Source organism: Lycorma delicatula, chromosome 13 (assembly GCF_047948215.1).
Source record: "Lycorma delicatula isolate Av1 chromosome 13, ASM4794821v1, whole genome shotgun sequence".
NCBI classification, from domain to species: Eukaryota; Metazoa; Arthropoda; class Insecta; order Hemiptera; family Fulgoridae; genus Lycorma; species Lycorma delicatula.
The window spans coordinates 11,969,880-11,989,707 of NC_134467.1; the positions used below are offsets into that span (position 1 = coordinate 11,969,880).

The 19,828-nt window shown below is 31.2% G+C and overlaps 1 protein-coding gene across 10 annotated transcripts in view; it reads right to left on the reverse strand.

Annotated features, from left to right (window-relative positions):
- The window catches only part of LOC142334128 (signal peptide peptidase-like), a 67,642-nt gene that overhangs the window by 32,816 nt on the left and 14,998 nt on the right, over positions 1-19,828 (reverse strand). The window contains exon 3 of one of the 10 annotated variants that reach the window (XM_075381873.1): positions 3,233-3,417. The exons of 8 other annotated variants lie outside the window; for them this stretch is intronic. The gene's annotated coding sequence lies outside the window, so the exon portion shown is untranslated. Of the gene's footprint in view, positions 1-3,232; positions 3,418-12,926; positions 13,022-19,828 lie in introns of those variants that run through there. One more of the 10 variants, XM_075381875.1, reaches the window with a different exon arrangement.

Genomic DNA, 19,828 nt, shown 5'->3' on the forward strand with positions numbered 1-19,828 from the left:
AGCCGAATGATGAGCATTCTAGTCTCATGATCAAGAGGTTACAGGTTCAAGACTCAGTGTTGTGCTTTATTTAAACTTTTTTTCTTATGCATATACAAATGTAAATGATTTTTTTTTTTTTATTATACAGGACTTTAACAGTTTTTTCCCAGGTTCTTATAATGTATCATAAAAAACCGTCTGCATTATTGTATAAATAAGAAAAATACACATGTTAAAAACAAAACAACACACAAAATTGAATCCTTAACCTCTTTGATTATAAGACTAGAACGCTTGGCTACTGCCACCATTGTGTACATAAACATACAAACAAGCTACTTGAACCACTCAAAAATCTTTAATGGACTTTACTCTAAAATAGAAGCCGCCATTTTGGATGTAAAATACGCCATTTTGGATGTAAAATAGGAACCTCCCTCCTACTACTCTGCAAAACGGCAATGATATATTCTGTGTTTTCATAAGCTTATACAAACATATAAATAAGCTTATAAAAACATAGTTTGCAAGCTTACTATATGACAGGCCTGTACTTTTTAAGTATACATATGTATTTGCGTACAGTAAATATGAAAGCAACAGTAACAGTTTATAAACAACCTGTTAAATGTAAGGTAACTAAAATAAGTAGGGGAGCTATTTTATTTTTTTTTTGTCTTCAGTCATTTGACTGGTTTGATGCAGCTCTCCAAAATTCCCTATCTAGTGCTAGTCATTTCAATTCAATATACCCTCTACATCCTACATCCCTAAACATATCCTACACAATTTTTTCCTTCTACCTGTCCTTCCAATATTAAAGCGACTATTCCAGGATGCCTTAGTATGTGGCCTATAAGTCTGTCTTCTTTTAACTATATTTTTCCAAATGATTCTTTCTTCATCTATTTGCCGCAATACCTCTTCATTTGTCACTTTATCCACCCATCTGATTTTTAACATTCTCCTATAGCACAACATTTCAAAAGCTTCTAATCTTTTCTTCTCAGATACTCCGATTGTCCAAGTTTCACTTCCATATAAAGCGACACTCCAAACATATACTTTCAAAAATCTTTTCCGGACATTTAAATTAATTTTTGATGTAAACAAATTATACACTTCTTACTGAAGGCTCGTTTCGCTTGTGCTATTCGGCATTTTATATCGCTCCTGCTTCGTCCATCTTTAGTAATTCTATTTCCCAAATAAGAAAATTCTTCTACCTCTGTAATTTTTTCTCCTCCTATTTTCACATTCAGTGGTCCATCTTTGTTATTTCTACTACATTTCATTACTTTTGTTTTGTTCTTGTTTATTTTCATGCGACAGTTCTTGCGTAGGACTTCATCTATGCCGTTCATTGTTTCTTCTAAATCCTTTTTACTCTCTGCTAGAATTAATATATCATCAGCAAATCGTAGCATCTTTATCTTTTCACCTTGTACTGTTACTCCGAATCTAAATTGTTCTTTAACATCATTAACTGCTAGTTCCATGTAAAGATTAAAAAGTAACGGAGATAGGGAACATCCTTGTCGGACTCCCTTTCTTATTACGGCTTCTTTCTTATGTTCTTCAATTGTTACTGTTGCTGTTTGGTTCCTGTACATGTTAGCAATTGTTCTTCTATCTCTGTATTTGAACCCTAATTTTTTTTAAATGCTGAACATTTTATTCCAGTCTACGTTATCGAATGCCTTTTCTAGGTCTATAAACGCCAAGTATGTTGGTTTTTCTTTAATCTTCCTTCTACTATTAATCTGAGGCCTAAAATTGCTTCCCTTGTCCCTATACTTTTCCTGAAACCAAATTGGTCTTCTCCTAACACTTCCTCCACTCTCCTCTCAATTCTTCTGTATAGAATTCTAGTTAAGATTTTTGATGCATAAACTAATTGTTCTGTATTCTTCACATTTATCTGCACCTGCTTTCTTTGGTATCATTACTATAACACTTTTTTTGAAGTCTGACGGAATTCCCCTTTTTCATAAATATTACACACCAGTTTGTATAATCTATCAATCGCTTCCTCACCTGCACTGCGCAGTAATTCTACAGGTATTCCGTCTGTTCCAGGAGCCTTTCTGCCATTTAAATCTTTTAATGCTCTCTTAAATTCAGATCTCAGTATTGTTTCTCCCATTTCATCCTCCTCAACTTCCTCTTCTTCCTCTATAACACCATTTTCTAATTCATTTCCTCTGTATAACTCTTCAATATATTCCACCCATCTATCGACTTTACCTTTCGTATTATATATTGGTGAGCTATAAGAAAGTTAATAAATTATTTTCTAAATTATAAAAAAGCAAACATAAATGTTTTATAATTTAGTCACAACTTATAAGAAAATAACGCAAAAACTTAGCTTGGTTAACGTAACTTAAGTCAATTCAATAATAAAATCATGTACTATATTAACTAGCATGCATAATACAGTAAAAAAAAGAGATGGTGAAGAAAACAGTACTACTAACATACAAAAATTATAAGTACAACTGGTCACGAAATATCAGATATACTTACGATTAAAATTTTGCAATGCTATTTTTTTAAAGAAAAATTAGTGATTCTAGCAAAGAGAATGAGATTTACATAAAATGGGTCACACATTGTATAATTTTAATAATTTCTTAATAAGAATTATAAGTTTCTACTGAAAAAGGCCTGTTTCAATTTTTAATATTGAATAGTGAAAAAAAAAAAAGTTACAGCTACTAAATCGCAAACAATGTTAAATTTCCAATTAATTTACATTAATAAAAGAATGAAAAAACTACAAAAATCTGTGTAAATATGAAAAAGTAAACAAGTAGAATAAAAGCCTATAAACTACATAATGTGAAAGTAATTCATAGATAATAAATAAATAAATTCTAAAAAATGAAAATCACACAAAACATAAATTATGTTTAACTGAACAGTAGGTATATACTTCTTTAATGAAATGTCAATACACTATTAAATATTAAGTAGAAGGTAAATATTATGAAAATGAATCATTTTACATAAATACTGAAACACCAAAGTAAAGATTCTACTCAAAAGTTTTTCTAGTTGTTCTTGATCTATAGCTGGAGGAGCATTTTCATAACAAAATCTATAATGAAGATTACATCCATCTACTTTATACAAAAAACATTTTAAATACTATATTTTACAACTCTGTAGGTTATTATAACTACTCAAAAACAGACATACAATAGAACTCAATTAATTGCTGAACAGCTTCAACATTATCACCCACCTGGTTGGTCTAGTGGTTAACGCGTCTTCCCAAATCAGCTGATTTGGAAGTCGAGAGTTACAGCATTCAAGTCCTAGTAAAGCCAGTTATTTTTACATGGATTTGAATACTAGATCGTGGATACCAGTGTTCTTTGGTGGTTGGGTTTCAATTAACCACACATCTCAGGAACGGTGGAACTGAGACTGTATAAGAAAGATTACACTTCATTTACACACATACATATCATCCCCATTCATCCTCTGAAGTAATACCTGAATGGTAATTCCCAGAAGCCAAACAGGAAAAAGAAAAGGGGTCTCAATTTTAAGACTATGAGTATCCTCTATAACGGTGTGTATGATGCAATTATGTTGTATGCCACACCTGTTTGGGCAGAGGCTAAAATTGAAAACTTATTGGGACATTTAGTTGAGGGCCCAGCGCCTTTTGCTGTTAAGGGAGACAGATGGCTACCATACAATTTCATGTGAAGCTGTTCTTGGTAATTGCTGAAGTAAAGCCTACTGATGTTCTTGTGCTTGAGCGTCAACACTGTTTAGCAAAGAGTTGGGTCAACTAACTTCTGCTAGAATTAGAGATTGAGAATGATGGATTTCAGTTGTGGCAGACTAGGTGGGATGAGACGACTGATGGGTGTTACATGTATAATCTTTTCCCTGATGTGAGGAGTCTGTGGGGTACCTCTTGGATGTCTACTAAAAGTATATAACTTTATTTTTGGGCCATGGTGCTGTTAGGGATAGGTTGGCTCATTTCAGCCTGGCTGATTGGGGTCTGTGTCCGTGGTGTGGCATATTAGATGATTCCTTTCATGTTTATATTTGTCATCGGTTTGATGAAAGAAGATTAGGGGTAGTGAGGCATCTCAGGGATATTGGGTCTATTTTAGATTTAAATGTTAACTGGAAAAGCCACACCAAATGGTCAATTGTAGAGAATTTCATGAAATATTTGGGTTCTTCAGTGAGTTGCAGAGGGCATATAGGATGGAGTTCAAGTTACCCAGGTGGTTAGGGACCACTTGAGTGTTCTCTTGTTGCCAAGATAAGCGCTCTGTAGTTTTGTTATTGTTCTGTTATTTGTTTTATTTTGTTGGTAGGGTTACAGGTCAAAATTTAAACATTTCTACTCAGTTCTGTTCATCTGAGTAGTTTGTTTTTGGTTTTTTTTTTTTTATTGCTAGTACATTCTTACACCAATGGAAATGTCATTTGTGGCATTTACATCGGTGGCATCCTGACGAAGGCCAAGCTATAACTGAGAGATGTTAATCAGTCTGTGGATTCAGAAGATGACCTCTGGTGTAAAGCCAATCAGGGTTAGGTGCAGAGGGGATGGCATGACAACCAGAATTGTCACATGGCGAGATTACATCGGTGGCATCCTGACGAAGGCCAAGCTATAACTGAGAGATGTTAATCAGTCTGTGGATTCAGAAGATGACCTCTGGTGTAAAGCCAATCAGGGTTAGGTGCAGAGGGGATGGCATGACAACCAGAATTGTCACATGGCGAGATCTTCCCCTCTGGCATCAGGACTATTGGACTGATTGAAGAGTACTACTCAGGCTAAACATCCACATGTCAAAAAAAATGTGCTCTTTCATCAGACTAATGAGTTTGATATATGTCTCAGGTAGTTGTGGTAAAACTATGAACTACACTTCAAAGTGCTTCCACAAGCACCATATTCACCAGATTTGGCTCCTAGCGATTACTTCCTCTTCCCAAACCTAAAGAAAATGGTTCACTCAATGAAGATCCACTTTAACTGATAAATCAAAACTGAAACAACTGTTTATTTTGCAGAGTTGAATAAATCACATTATACTAAAGGTATTAAAAAGTGAAGAATTTTTTAAAATCTCTTGTCAGGCCACTTCTTTATCAGGCTGAGAATGTTCCAAACAATCATCATATATTTCAAGCTATTGCAGTGAGAAATTATACAATTCCATGTGATAGGCATATATCACTTTTTTTTGGATGAAATGGTAGGGATCAGCTATATTGCTGGGTTCTTATTTATTGTTTTAGGTTTTTATTAATAAAATTAGTTCTGTTATGGCTGTTTATGTCTTTTACACGTTACAACATATTTGTTTTTAGTTTCTAGTATTTTCTATTGAATTTGGTATTTTTTTAGAATATTTTACGACACTTCTGAAAACTCATAAAGGTATTTCATGGCAGGTTTTATTTATTTTTAATGTTTTAACATTTAAATTAATAAAACGTTTTTATTTTTCAATTTTTGGACTAATTTCTTCCAGAATGTAATATATTATTTAAAAATAAATCTACGATTGGCAAAAATTTATTTGTTCTCTCTTGCACATTACAAACATTTGTTTTTCTTTCATCTGTGTAAGATGCAGGAAAAATCAACTGAGAAAAATAATGATGGTTCCATCGACTCAGTTGCTTTTGGAATTTCTGGTGTGCAATAAAAAACTGTAAACTGCTTGAGTGACTGTCTTTTAAAACCCATGTCTTGTCTGCTAGTTTTTATTCTACATTTAATGTGATAATGTTAGCAAAGACAGTATATTAATATAATGATTGATGTAATTCTGACTGTGATGCTGAAGGAAAGGATGGTAGGTTCTGAGAATAATATTATTAAGTTGTCAAATATAAAGAAGCAAATTACATCACTAAGTAAGAAAATTTATAGTAATCACAAAGATATGGAAAGTTCAATGAATTACTTTTTTGGTCACTGAATCACAAAATGTAGTGTTAAATAAAGTTTGTGCTACAGAGAAACTTTTGTCTCACATTAGAGGTAAGGATGGCTGATGGGTTATAACTTGGGCTGTAATGAAAATGAGATCCATGAGAGATCTCATGGATCTCATTTATATAACTATCTCCATTTATATAAATGAGAGAGACTTTCAGATTACAATAAAAAATCATTTGCTTATGCTAGAAAATTTCACAAGCAAAGGAGGTATTAAATTTTTGTGGGTTAGAAGTGGAAAAAGTTTTGGAAGGAGAGACAATGATAAAAATATAAATATTATTTGAAGTAGAGATTTGGATGGTTTCTGAAGAACTAAATTGGATTCTGTTCATCTTTTAGTTTTATCTGCTTTATAATTTGAAGTCATTTAATTTCCCTTTTTTTATTTATTAGCAATATCAATGTTGCATTCTCGATGTTGATATCTGCACTTATTTATTTTTTTTATTTTTGTTTTATTTTTTATATTTTTTATTTATGTATTTCTTTATTTTGTATAATTTGAAGTCATTTAATTTCCCTTTTTTATTTATTAGCAATATCAATGTTGCATTCTCGATGTTGGTATCTGCACTTATTTATTTTTTATATTTTTCATTTATGTATTTCTTTATTTTGTTTTTATTATTTCTATGTTTATTGTTGGAATTTAATGAATCAATATTTTAGTAGTTTCTGTTTTATTTTCTGGTTGAAGTGTCTCATGAATTAGGTAAATTTTCTTTCTGCTTGTAAAAAAATTTATGATAATAATATATACAATTTCTTTGTCAATTCTGTTGAAGACTTTAAAGGAGTACAGGATGTAAATGCTGAATCACTAATAAATTACAGGAATGAATTTTTAAATTTATTTAGTGATGAAACAGCTGATGCAGTTGCTGTGTCTGAGACCATCTTATGTTATGGATTCACTTAGCTGCATTATGTTTGAATAATTTTTTTTTTGCCACCTTCCTGGAACCGCTCTATAGAGCACTGCCTCAGAAAGGGAAGACTAACACCATCAGGTACCAGTATTTGGAGTGCCCGCAACCTCACAGCACCAGGATGACTCTCACATGCTTGGGGGGGGGGGGGGGCCTCTAGGTGCTCAGTCGCAGGCGTCATCTGACGTCTTATTCCCTGACAGGACTCTTCACAGGTGTGTAACTTGTCTAACTTGTCAAAATTTTCTACTGCCCTTCATTCGCTGGCTCCCTTTAACATGATACCCTGCGTATCCTCAGAATGGAACATGCCTTCCATTCTGAGGCAGGAGGCAGCGTCCAGCATCTCCTCACGATCACCTAAAAACTGTAGGCAGAAAAATGGACGTGGTATGGAGACTCCTGCTTATCACAATCAGGGCTTAGATCTGTATAATCTAAGCCAAATCTGGGAAGGTATGACCTGTAACCTCCATGCCCACCAGGAACTGTGTTAAACTGTATCCCAGCAAGGCATGTGTTCTCCTGTACCAACTTCTAATTTCACCAATAAGGGGATGGGCCTAGCAGCCCTTTGTTCCCTGGTTCCAGTGTACCTGCCAGACCTCAAGTGTACCTCCTCTTCAATCTGCGATGATAGGTGGTTTTTGTGCCCGTGCGGCAAAGGTCGCTGTTTCCAGAGCCTCCTCCTTTGCTGTGTAACTAGATCTATTGGCATAACTCCCACCAGGACCTCGGCCGCCTCCATTGAGATTGTCCGATACGCTGCTATAATTCTCAACAGCATTTTCTATGTACCGCCTCAAGCTTTGCTTTATATTTTGTGTATTTTCTCACATCGGCCTGGTAAAGCATGGTGGAATATGTGACTCTGGCCAGTAACCTCCTGCGATATGAGTCCTCCAGTGTTTGGTAGGAGGGCAGCAATTAATCTCATCATACTCTCTGATTTGTTGACAGTTTCTATGGCATGAATACCAAATTTCATTCTATAATCAATCCATATTCGTAAATGTTTTATTGCTGGCCTTGAATCGATCCTTCTATTCTCCAGCGTTAGTCTCAGTCTCCTCCTTGCTCTGGAGATTGCAACCACCTCAGTCTTGTCTGGAGTGAGTGACAACCCCTCCCCCATCATCCATGTATTTATTGCCACATATGATTCACTTATTTTCTCAGTGGCGTCTCGCCGAGTGGTAGCCTCTTCCACCAGGGTGAGGTCATCCGCATACCCTACCATGGTCACTCCCTGCAGAAGGGGGACCCAGAATACCCCATCTTACGTCAAGTTCCAAAGGGTCAGCCCAAGGACCAACCTCTGGGGCACACCCCTGTGCAGGCTCCGTTCTACCAATCCCGACTGAACCCTGCACTCGATCCTGCATGCCACAAGGTAAGATCGGATGATGTGCTGTAAGTACGTGGGTACCTTGTGATCTTGCAGTGCCTGCATTATGGCAATGTGAGAAATGCGTTTAACTGCATTTCTAGATTAACACACACACACACCTAGATTAACAAGAGCAAATACTCCTCTGACTGCCACTGATGATTCTTTTGACTACCTCGAGCACAGCGGCCACGGCGTCAAGGGCGGACCTTCCCCTGCAAAAGCCAAACCAGCTCGCAGAGAGCCATCCCCCTCCTCCACTGCCGTAGATATTCTATGCTGGAGTATGAACTCCAACACCTTGACCATTCCATCTGTCATAAGCAGCAGCCAGTAAGAGGAAGGGAGCGCTGGATCCCTTCCCAGTTTTGGCACAAGTTACAGCCGCTGGCAAAAGGTGTACTCTCGAAGGCACGCATTATACATCTCCAAGAAGGCTTCTGGCTGTGCCCAAACTGCCACCTTGACAACCAAATTTGGAAACCAGCCGGGCCCGGGGCCTTAGCCAGAGGCATACGTGATGTTGCCTACCATCTTGAGTGAAGAGAGGTGGGTTGCTCTCGTCGCCCCCGTCTTGAGTCATTGATCCCTTACCGTCAGGAAAAGACTCTTCTATTATTTTCCGGACCTCCCGAACATCCTGCGTGACCACGTAACTCTGGGCCTTAAGAATCTTCTTACCAGTAGAGTAAATGGCCTTCCCATGGGTCAGTTTCTATTTCTGCAATCAATTCCCTACAGGACGTTTTCTTCGCATCTCAAATACGTCTGACGAGGCCCTTATTGCAATTCCGATATTCAGTCATATATTTCTGAGGGCTGGGAGACGCCCTCGTCAACCTCACCCTGTGACACATCTATCTCTTTCTGGATATCTCAGCAATCCACCAATAAACCAGCAGGTGACCCTTCCAGAAATATCTTTGCGGTAACACAGAGAACGCCGCCTCGAGTGAGCTCACAAGTCGAGAAACTTTCTCTTCTGCCGTGTATACTTCCTGTATTCCACTGAAGTCAAGTTCTTCTGCAAAAGCAACAGGATCCAGGCCCTGGTGCTCCAGCCCATAAATGTAGGTGGGCCACCTCCACTGCATCATTCCTCAGTGATTATTGTGACCACCAACCAGTGGTTACAGTAATCACTGTGACCCTCCCATACCTGCCAGCCGGCGATGCGCGTGGCCAAGTCCGAGATCACAAACATTAAATACACAAAGAATCCCAATGCATCCCTCTTAAACGTGAAGGCGACTCCATCATTCAGGCAATGTTTGAATAATTACACCCTATTTAGAAATAAGTTGGGAAAGGAGATTGTGTTGGACTGTATATTCTTCATAGGCATAAGGCAATGGTAGAAAATATTTTTCCTTCCAACTACGACAAAAAACTTGCATTTGTTTAGAGATTAATGTAATGTATAAAAAACTGCTTCTTTGTGCATTTTATAGGTCAACAAAAATTGGCTTTATCAGTGTAATCTTTGAATTTTTAAATAATTTAACAGTAAATTATGAAAATATATTAATTATGGGTGATTTTAATATAGACGTGACTGGGTCTTGTGAGAGTTCTTCCAGAGCTGAGCTGTCTAGACTGATTTTTCATTGGTTCCTCCTGGTCCAACTCATTTTACTTCAATATCTGCTACATCTATTGATTTAATAGTTACAAATAATATAAATACGTTGTCATGTTATGGTACGATTGAGGCACCTGGGTGTCTTATCACGTTTCAATATTTTGTACTGTTAAAATTTAAAATGATCAGAAGAAATTTAATGTTTTAGAAAATCACGATTACAAAAATTTTAATTATAATCTTATTTATGGAAGATGCTGCAAAGATTATGTGGGGTAATATATACAAAACTCCTAGTCCTGATGGGAAAATTGATATATTCATTAAATATGTTACCGAATTATATAATACGTATCTTCCATTCAAAAAGATCAAAATATCAAGAAAAACAGCACATTAACAATGATATTAGACATAATTATGATATATACTCATGATTGTACAGTCTAACTACTCAAAAGGGTTAAATCAGCTGAGAACTGGGAAAAATATCAACAACTGAGAAATAAGCGTATATGTTGAGATATAGCAAAGGTAAATTTCTAAATAATTTTTTCAGTAGTAATAACTTGCAAAAATTGTGGTAATTTTTTTTTTTTTACAAAAAACATTTATATGTTATCATCACCTAGAGAACAAAGATAAAATACAAAAACAAAATATAGAATCTAAAAACAAAAAAAAACTTAAGCTACAAATTTAAAAATAAAATAATATTAAACACAAAAACATTCAACTACTATCACAGTAAAATACTGAAAAATTAATTAAAACTACTATCACAGATAAAATTTAAAAATAAATAATATTTACAAAAGAACAGCTATATATAAATAAAACAAAAATAAAAATAAAATAAATTTAACAAACTCCAAGAAGGGTGTGTAAAAAAAGGCTTCTTCTCGAATAACAAAAAAATAAAAATTTAAAACGAAATATGTAACACTATTAAAATGTATCTAACATAACCTTAGAAACAGTATGAGTGATTACAAATTTGGTTTTGCACATAGATGAAGACCTAGCCTGGTATACTCAAATTACTCACATCAGTGAGAAGGTACATCAGGGAATATATCAGACATAAAGTTTAACATGTCCAAATGTCCAATTAAAGAAGAAATTTGTAAATTCCCTTTTATTTCCTCTCTTTGATTATGGTGTAGTTGCTTATACTGATGTAAGAGGTGTACAAACTTCTGTTTTGTAAAAAGTGCAAAACATTGTTAATTATTATGTTGCTGTTTTGGCTTTTAATATTTTACTTAATGAACAGCCAGCCATCCATCATGTATAAATATATTTGTAAATTACAAAAAGATTACGAATTTGCATCAAGTGGAGACACGAGCACCTGTTTACTTATGGCAAGTTCTGTCATTGAATGAGTATTTAAGTTTTTTCAAGTTTATTTATTGAGAGACTAATAAATGAAATTGAGAAGCAGATTGATAGTTTGAACACTGGTGATGTTAAAATATTTAAAATTTTCTATAAGGAATTATTAATAAAAAGATACGATATACCTTAAATGTAAAAACATGACCTTTTTGGTTACCGAATTTAGTAATTGTAGTTGAACTGTGATTTTGTAAAGCATTTAGTAAACAAATTATTGCGGGATATTTGTGTAATATTGCGTTGATCTTCATACAAAATATTTTAAGTAGTTCTATAGGCTGATTAAAAAATTCCTTTTTTATTTTTACATGTAGGCTATTTTTGAGCTCAAAAGGCCTTAAATTACATTTACTGCTTTCTTCTACTCAACTGATATAATCTTTATTTTTGTATATCATAATATTTTAGTTTGATTTTGAAGTTGTAAATTATTAATTTTACATATGAAATATATATCTGTAAGGTAACTACAATATAAAGATTTTGGATTTTTTTTTAATGGTATAAGATTAGAATTTAGGTTAAAAATTTAAATAAAAGTTAAACTAAAACTGAGAATTTTTCCAAAATAACAATTTTTATATTTGTACATAATATTTGAGTTTGGTTCAGATTTTAATAGCTATAGATATAATATTAAAAAATCACAATGGACAAAGTCATCAATTAAAAATACAGCTTTCGTTATAAAATCAAGCTATTGAATTCATACTGTTCTTTTATTATACTGAATAATTTCATAAACATTTTAGAAATAATAAATGTAATTTATAAATGTCTGTAATTTTCAACAGTGTCATGTTAGTACTGCTCCTAAAAATTGGATTCACATATGATTATTTTCTTCAAATTATTAGTTTCATGGGTTATTCTAATCTGTATAGTTCATTCATACCATACTAATTGTGGTCTATTCAATCCTGATCTACCCAAATCACATAATAATGTTGCTAATGATAGATTTACTACCTACTGCTTCGTTTTTGTTTAATTTTCATAAAGCTACATGTCTTTGTTATATTGAATTCTAATCTCAAAATAACTGTCTAAAACTATAGATTTATTTTCCTCCTCCAACACCTTTTATAGTTATTATAAAGCTATATATATATATATCTTTCTAATAATTATTTCATTTTTTTTAAAATTGTAATCTAGAATATTATGTAATAATTTTAACTTGTAGTGCATTTATAAAATTGGAATAGCCAACGTTTGAAATTACAACCCTACAAATATTTCTATCTACTCACCAATGATTTTCTGAATAAAGCTATATAACTGAAAAAACAAATGCAATTAAAACAGTTTTTATTGGAAGAAAAAAGAGCAACAAGAATGACTGAATAAGATTATTCCTTCATATGTTTTAATAAAAACACAAATTAAATATGAAATTTCTTAAATGATGTTTAATATTTATACTTAAAACTAATATACTTATAACACAGAAAGGAAGATAAATTAAATAGCATACTCTGAAGAAATAGATGTATAGATTTTAAGCAGAAACATCTGGTAACAGAAACACATGCCATAAAAAATTGAGCTAATCTAAATGAAATATGTTAATCTGTTTTATGATCCGATTACATTAATTTCAAACACATAATATAACATTATCATGTATGATAACCATACCTCTTCATTTGAAAAAAGAGCAGCTAACAATTTAAAAACTGATTCTGTATTTGTACCTGACATTTCATCAGAAAGATTAGCACTGTTTTCTTCCTATCGAAAAAAATTAATTTCTAATCTAAAAATAAAACAAAAACTAGCAAATTAAAAAAATTAAAAAAATGTTAATCAATGAAAATCATACATTAAAAAAAATATTGAAAAACAAAAAAAAAATTAACGTTATTTTTAGAAAATTAACTGCTTAAGTTTCTGTCAATTTAAACCTGTTTATTTTAAAACCAGTAAAATTCATATGCTACTTGAATTACAAAAAAACCTGCCATAAAAAAACATTTGCATGTATATATATATATATATATATATGTAAGAAGTATAATAAAGTATGTTGCAAAAATTCATAGTTGTTGAAGGAATTAAATAATACTGGTTTCCTTGACAAAATAAATACAATATATATATATATATATATATATATATATATATGTAAGAAGTATAATAAAGTATGTTGCAAAAATTCATAGTTGTTGAAAGAATTAAATAATACTGGTTTCCTTGACAAAATAAATACAACATATATATATATATATATATATATATATATATATAATCATTAACTATTAGTGAAAATTTACCAATTTTTATTTTTCCAAAAGTGAAAAACACTCCTACTGCATAAGAGCAAGTTCCAAAGCTAGAAACTGAAATTAAGGTAGCAATTCTCCCAACACAAACAATATTAATGAGATTTCAAAGTTATTCTAATTAAGAAAATATCAGTATGATTCAAATCTGTATATTAAATGCATTCAGGTCACATATTTACAAAAAAATAAATGCATTTACATTTATGTAATATGTGACCTGAATGCATTTAATATACAGATTTGAATCATACTGATATTTTCTTAATTAGAATAACTTTGAAATCTCATTAATATTGTTTGTGTTGGGAGAATTGCTACCTTAATTTCAGTTTCTAGCTTTGGAACTTGCTCTTATGCAGTAGGAGTGTTTTTCACTTTTGGAAAAATAAAAATTGGTAAATTTTCACTAATAGTTAATGATTATATATATATATATATATATATATATATATATATGTTGTATTTATTTTGTCAAGGAAACCAGTATTATTTAATTCTTTCAACAACTATGAATTTTTGCAACATACTTTATTATACTTCTTACATATATATATATATATATATATATATATATATATTGTATTTATTTTGTCAAGGAAACCAGTATTATTTAATTCCTTCAACAACTATGAATTTTTGCAACATACTTTATTATACTTCTTACATATATATATATATATATATATACATGCAAATGTTTTTTTATGGCAGGTTTTTTTGTAATTCAAGTAGCATATGAATTTTACTGGTTTTAAAATAAACAGGTTTAAATTGACAGAAACTTAAGCAGTTAATTTTCTAAAAATAACGTTAATTTTTTTTTTGTTTTTCAATATTTTTTTTAATGTATGATTTTCATTGATTAACATTTTTTTAATTTTTTTAATTTGCTAGTTTTTGTTTTATTTTTAGATTAGAAATTAATTTTTTTCGATAGGAAGAAAACAGTGCTAATCTTTCTGATGAAATGTCAGGTACAAATACCTGACATTACGGGGTTGCTCTCGTCGCCCCCGTCTTGAGTCATTGATCCCTTACCGTCAGGAAAAGACTCTTCTATTATTTTCCGGACCTCCCGAACATCCTGCGTGACCACGTAACTCTGGGCCTTAAGAATCTTCTTACCAGTAGAGTAAATGGCCTTCCCATGGGTCAGTTTCTATTTCTGCAATCAATTCCCTACAGGACGTTTTCTTCGCATCTCAAATACGTCTGACGAGGCCCTTATTGCAATTCCGATATTCAGTCATATATTTCTGAGGGCTGGGAGACGCCCTCGTCAACCTCACCCTGTGACACATCTATCTCTTTCTGGATATCTCAGCAATCCACCAATAAACCAGCAGGTGACCCTTCCAGAAATATCTTTGCGGTAACACAGAGAACGCCGCCTCGAGTGAGCTCACAAGTCGAGAAACTTTCTCTTCTGCCGTGTATACTTCCTGTATTCCACTGAAGTCAAGTTCTTCTGCAAAAGCAACAGGATCCAGGCCCTGGTGCTCCAGCCCATAAATGTAGGTGGGCCACCTCCACTGCATCATTCCTCAGTGATTATTGTGACCACCAACCAGTGGTTACAGTAATCACTGTGACCCTCCCATACCTGCCAGCCGGCGATGCGCGTGGCCAAGTCCGAGATCACAAACATTAAATACACAAAGAATCCCAATGCATCCCTCTTAAACGTGAAGGCGACTCCATCATTCAGGCAATGTTTGAATAATTACACCCTATTTAGAAATAAGTTGGGAAAGGAGATTGTGTTGGACTGTATATTCTTCATAGGCATAAGGCAATGGTAGAAAATATTTTTCCTTCCAACTACGACAAAAAACTTGCATTTGTTTAGAGATTAATGTAATGTATAAAAAACTGCTTCTTTGTGCATTTTATAGGTCAACAAAAATTGGCTTTATCAGTGTAATCTTTGAATTTTTAAATAATTTAACAGTAAATTATGAAAATATATTAATTATGGGTGATTTTAATATAGACGTGACTGGGTCTTGTGAGAGTTCTTCCAGAGCTGAGCTGTCTAGACTGATTTTTCATTGGTTCCTCCTGGTCCAACTCATTTTACTTCAATATCTGCTACATCTATTGATTTAATAGTTACAAATAATATAAATACGTTGTCATGTTATGGTACGATTGAGGCACCTGGGTGTCTTATCACGTTTCAATATTTTGTACTGTTAAAATTTAAAATGATCAGAAGAAATTTAATGTTTTAGAAAATCACGATTACAAAAATTTTAATTATAATCTTATTTATGGAAGATGCTGCAAAGATTATGTGGGGTAATATATACAAAACTCCTAGTCCTGATGGGAAAATTGATATATTCATTAAATATGTTACCGAATTATATAATACGTATCTTCCATTCAAAAAGATCAAAATATCAAGAAAAACAGCACATTAACAATGATATTAGACATAATTATGATATATACTCATGATTGTACAGTCTAACTACTCAAAAGGGTTAAATCAGCTGAGAACTGGGAAAAATATCAACAACTGAGAAATAAGCGTATATGTTGAGATATAGCAAAGGTAAATTTCTAAATAATTTTTTCAGTAGTAATAACTTGCAAAAATTGTGGTAATTTTTTTTTTTTTACAAAAAACATTTATATGTTATCATCACCTAGAGAACAAAGATAAAATACAAAAACAAAATATAGAATCTAAAAACAAAAAAAAACTTAAGCTACAAATTTAAAAATAAAATAATATTAAACACAAAAACATTCAACTACTATCACAGTAAAATACTGAAAAATTAATTAAAACTACTATCACAGATAAAATTTAAAAATAAATAATATTTACAAAAGAACAGCTATATATAAATAAAACAAAAATAAAAATAAAATAAATTTAACAAACTCCAAGAAGGGTGTGTAAAAAAAGGCTTCTTCTCGAATAACAAAAAAATAAAAATTTAAAACGAAATATGTAACACTATTAAAATGTATCTAACATAACCTTAGAAACAGTATGAGTGATTACAAATTTGGTTTTGCACATAGATGAAGACCTAGCCTGGTATACTCAAATTACTCACATCAGTGAGAAGGTACATCAGGGAATATATCAGACATAAAGTTTAACATGTCCAAATGTCCAATTAAAGAAGAAATTTGTAAATTCCCTTTTATTTCCTCTCTTTGATTATGGTGTAGTTGCTTATACTGATGTAAGAGGTGTACAAACTTCTGTTTTGTAAAAAGTGCAAAACATTGTTAATTATTATGTTGCTGTTTTGGCTTTTAATATTTTACTTAATGAACAGCCAGCCATCCATCATGTATAAATATATTTGTAAATTACAAAAAGATTACGAATTTGCATCAAGTGGAGACACGAGCACCTGTTTACTTATGGCAAGTTCTGTCATTGAATGAGTATTTAAGTTTTTTCAAGTTTATTTATTGAGAGACTAATAAATGAAATTGAGAAGCAGATTGATAGTTTGAACACTGGTGATGTTAAAATATTTAAAATTTTCTATAAGGAATTATTAATAAAAAGATACGATATACCTTAAATGTAAAAACATGACCTTTTTGGTTACCGAATTTAGTAATTGTAGTTGAACTGTGATTTTGTAAAGCATTTAGTAAACAAATTATTGCGGGATATTTGTGTAATATTGCGTTGATCTTCATACAAAATATTTTAAGTAGTTCTATAGGCTGATTAAAAAATTCCTTTTTTATTTTTACATGTAGGCTATTTTTGAGCTCAAAAGGCCTTAAATTACATTTACTGCTTTCTTCTACTCAACTGATATAATCTTTATTTTTGTATATCATAATATTTTAGTTTGATTTTGAAGTTGTAAATTATTAATTTTACATATGAAATATATATCTGTAAGGTAACTACAATATAAAGATTTTGGATTTTTTTTTAATGGTATAAGATTAGAATTTAGGTTAAAAATTTAAATAAAAGTTAAACTAAAACTGAGAATTTTTCCAAAATAACAATTTTTATATTTGTACATAATATTTGAGTTTGGTTCAGATTTTAATAGCTATAGATATAATATTAAAAAATCACAATGGACAAAGTCATCAATTAAAAATACAGCTTTCGTTATAAAATCAAGCTATTGAATTCATACTGTTCTTTTATTATACTGAATAATTTCATAAACATTTTAGAAATAATAAATGTAATTTATAAATGTCTGTAATTTTCAACAGTGTCATGTTAGTACTGCTCCTAAAAATTGGATTCACATATGATTATTTTCTTCAAATTATTAGTTTCATGGGTTATTCTAATCTGTATAGTTCATTCATACCATACTAATTGTGGTCTATTCAATCCTGATCTACCCAAATCACATAATAATGTTGCTAATGATAGATTTACTACCTACTGCTTCGTTTTTGTTTAATTTTCATAAAGCTACATGTCTTTGTTATATTGAATTCTAATCTCAAAATAACTGTCTAAAACTATAGATTTATTTTCCTCCTCCAACACCTTTTATAGTTATTATAAAGCTATATATATATATATCTTTCTAATAATTATTTCATTTTTTTTAAAATTGTAATCTAGAATATTATGTAATAATTTTAACTTGTAGTGCATTTATAAAATTGGAATAGCCAACGTTTGAAATTACAACCCTACAAATATTTCTATCTACTCACCAATGATTTTCTGAATAAAGCTATATAACTGAAAAAACAAATGCAATTAAAACAGTTTTTATTGGAAGAAAAAAGAGCAACAAGAATGACTGAATAAGATTATTCCTTCATATGTTTTAATAAAAACACAAATTAAATATGAAATTTCTTAAATGATGTTTAATATTTATACTTAAAACTAATATACTTATAACACAGAAAGGAAGATAAATTAAATAGCATACTCTGAAGAAATAGATGTATAGATTTTAAGCAGAAACATCTGGTAACAGAAACACATGCCATAAAAAATTGAGCTAATCTAAATGAAATATGTTAATCTGTTTTATGATCCGATTACATTAATTTCAAACACATAATATAACATTATCATGTATGATAACCATACCTCTTCATTTGAAAAAAGAGCAGCTAACAATTTAAAAACTGATTCTGTATTTGTACCTGACATTTCATCAGAAAGATTAGCACTGTTTTCTTCCTATCGAAAAAAATTAATTTCTAATCTAAAAATAAAACAAAAACTAGCAAATTAAAAAAATTAAAAAAATGTTAATCAATGAAAATCATACATTAAAAAAAATATTGAAAAACAAAAAAAAAATTAACGTTATTTTTAGAAAATTAACTGCTTAAGTTTCTGTCAATTTAAACCTGTTTATTTTAAAACCAGTAAAATTCATATGCTACTTGAATTACAAAAAAACCTGCCATAAAAAAACATTTGCATGTATATATATATATATATATATATGTAAGAAGTATAATAAAGTATGTTGCAAAAATTCATAGTTGTTGAAGGAATTAAATAATACTGGTTTCCTTGACAAAATAAATACAATATATATATATATATATATATATATATATATATGTAAGAAGTATAATAAAGTATGTTGCAAAAATTCATAGTTGTTGAAAGAATTAAATAATACTGGTTTCCTTGACAAAATAAATACAACATATATATATATATATATATATATATATATATATAATCATTAACTATTAGTGAAAATTTACCAATTTTTATTTTTCCAAAAGTGAAAAACACTCCTACTGCATAAGAGCAAGTTCCAAAGCTAGAAACTGAAATTAAGGTAGCAATTCTCCCAACACAAACAATATTAATGAGATTTCAAAGTTATTCTAATTAAGAAAATATCAGTATGATTCAAATCTGTATATTAAATGCATTCAGGTCACATATTACATAAATGTAAATGCATTTATTTTTTTGTAAATAAAAGTGAGTAAACACTATTATCCTTCCTAATTATAAAAAAAAATATTATAATACATTTATAACTTTATGTATAATTCTTTATGAAACCAGATGTTTTTATTAACAATGTATGTGTTCTGCCATTCATACCAAATAAACATATTCCTTCAAAGTGCTCAGAGCACTGCTTTCTGTCTCTTACAATAGATTACCCTGTTCTTTATACTACAGGTAATTTGTATTTTACACTACAGGTAACTGGTTGACAACTGCATGAAATTAATGACCATTTATTTATATAAATTTACATAATCTCATGATAACTGTTCAACTTTGTAATAAACAGCAGG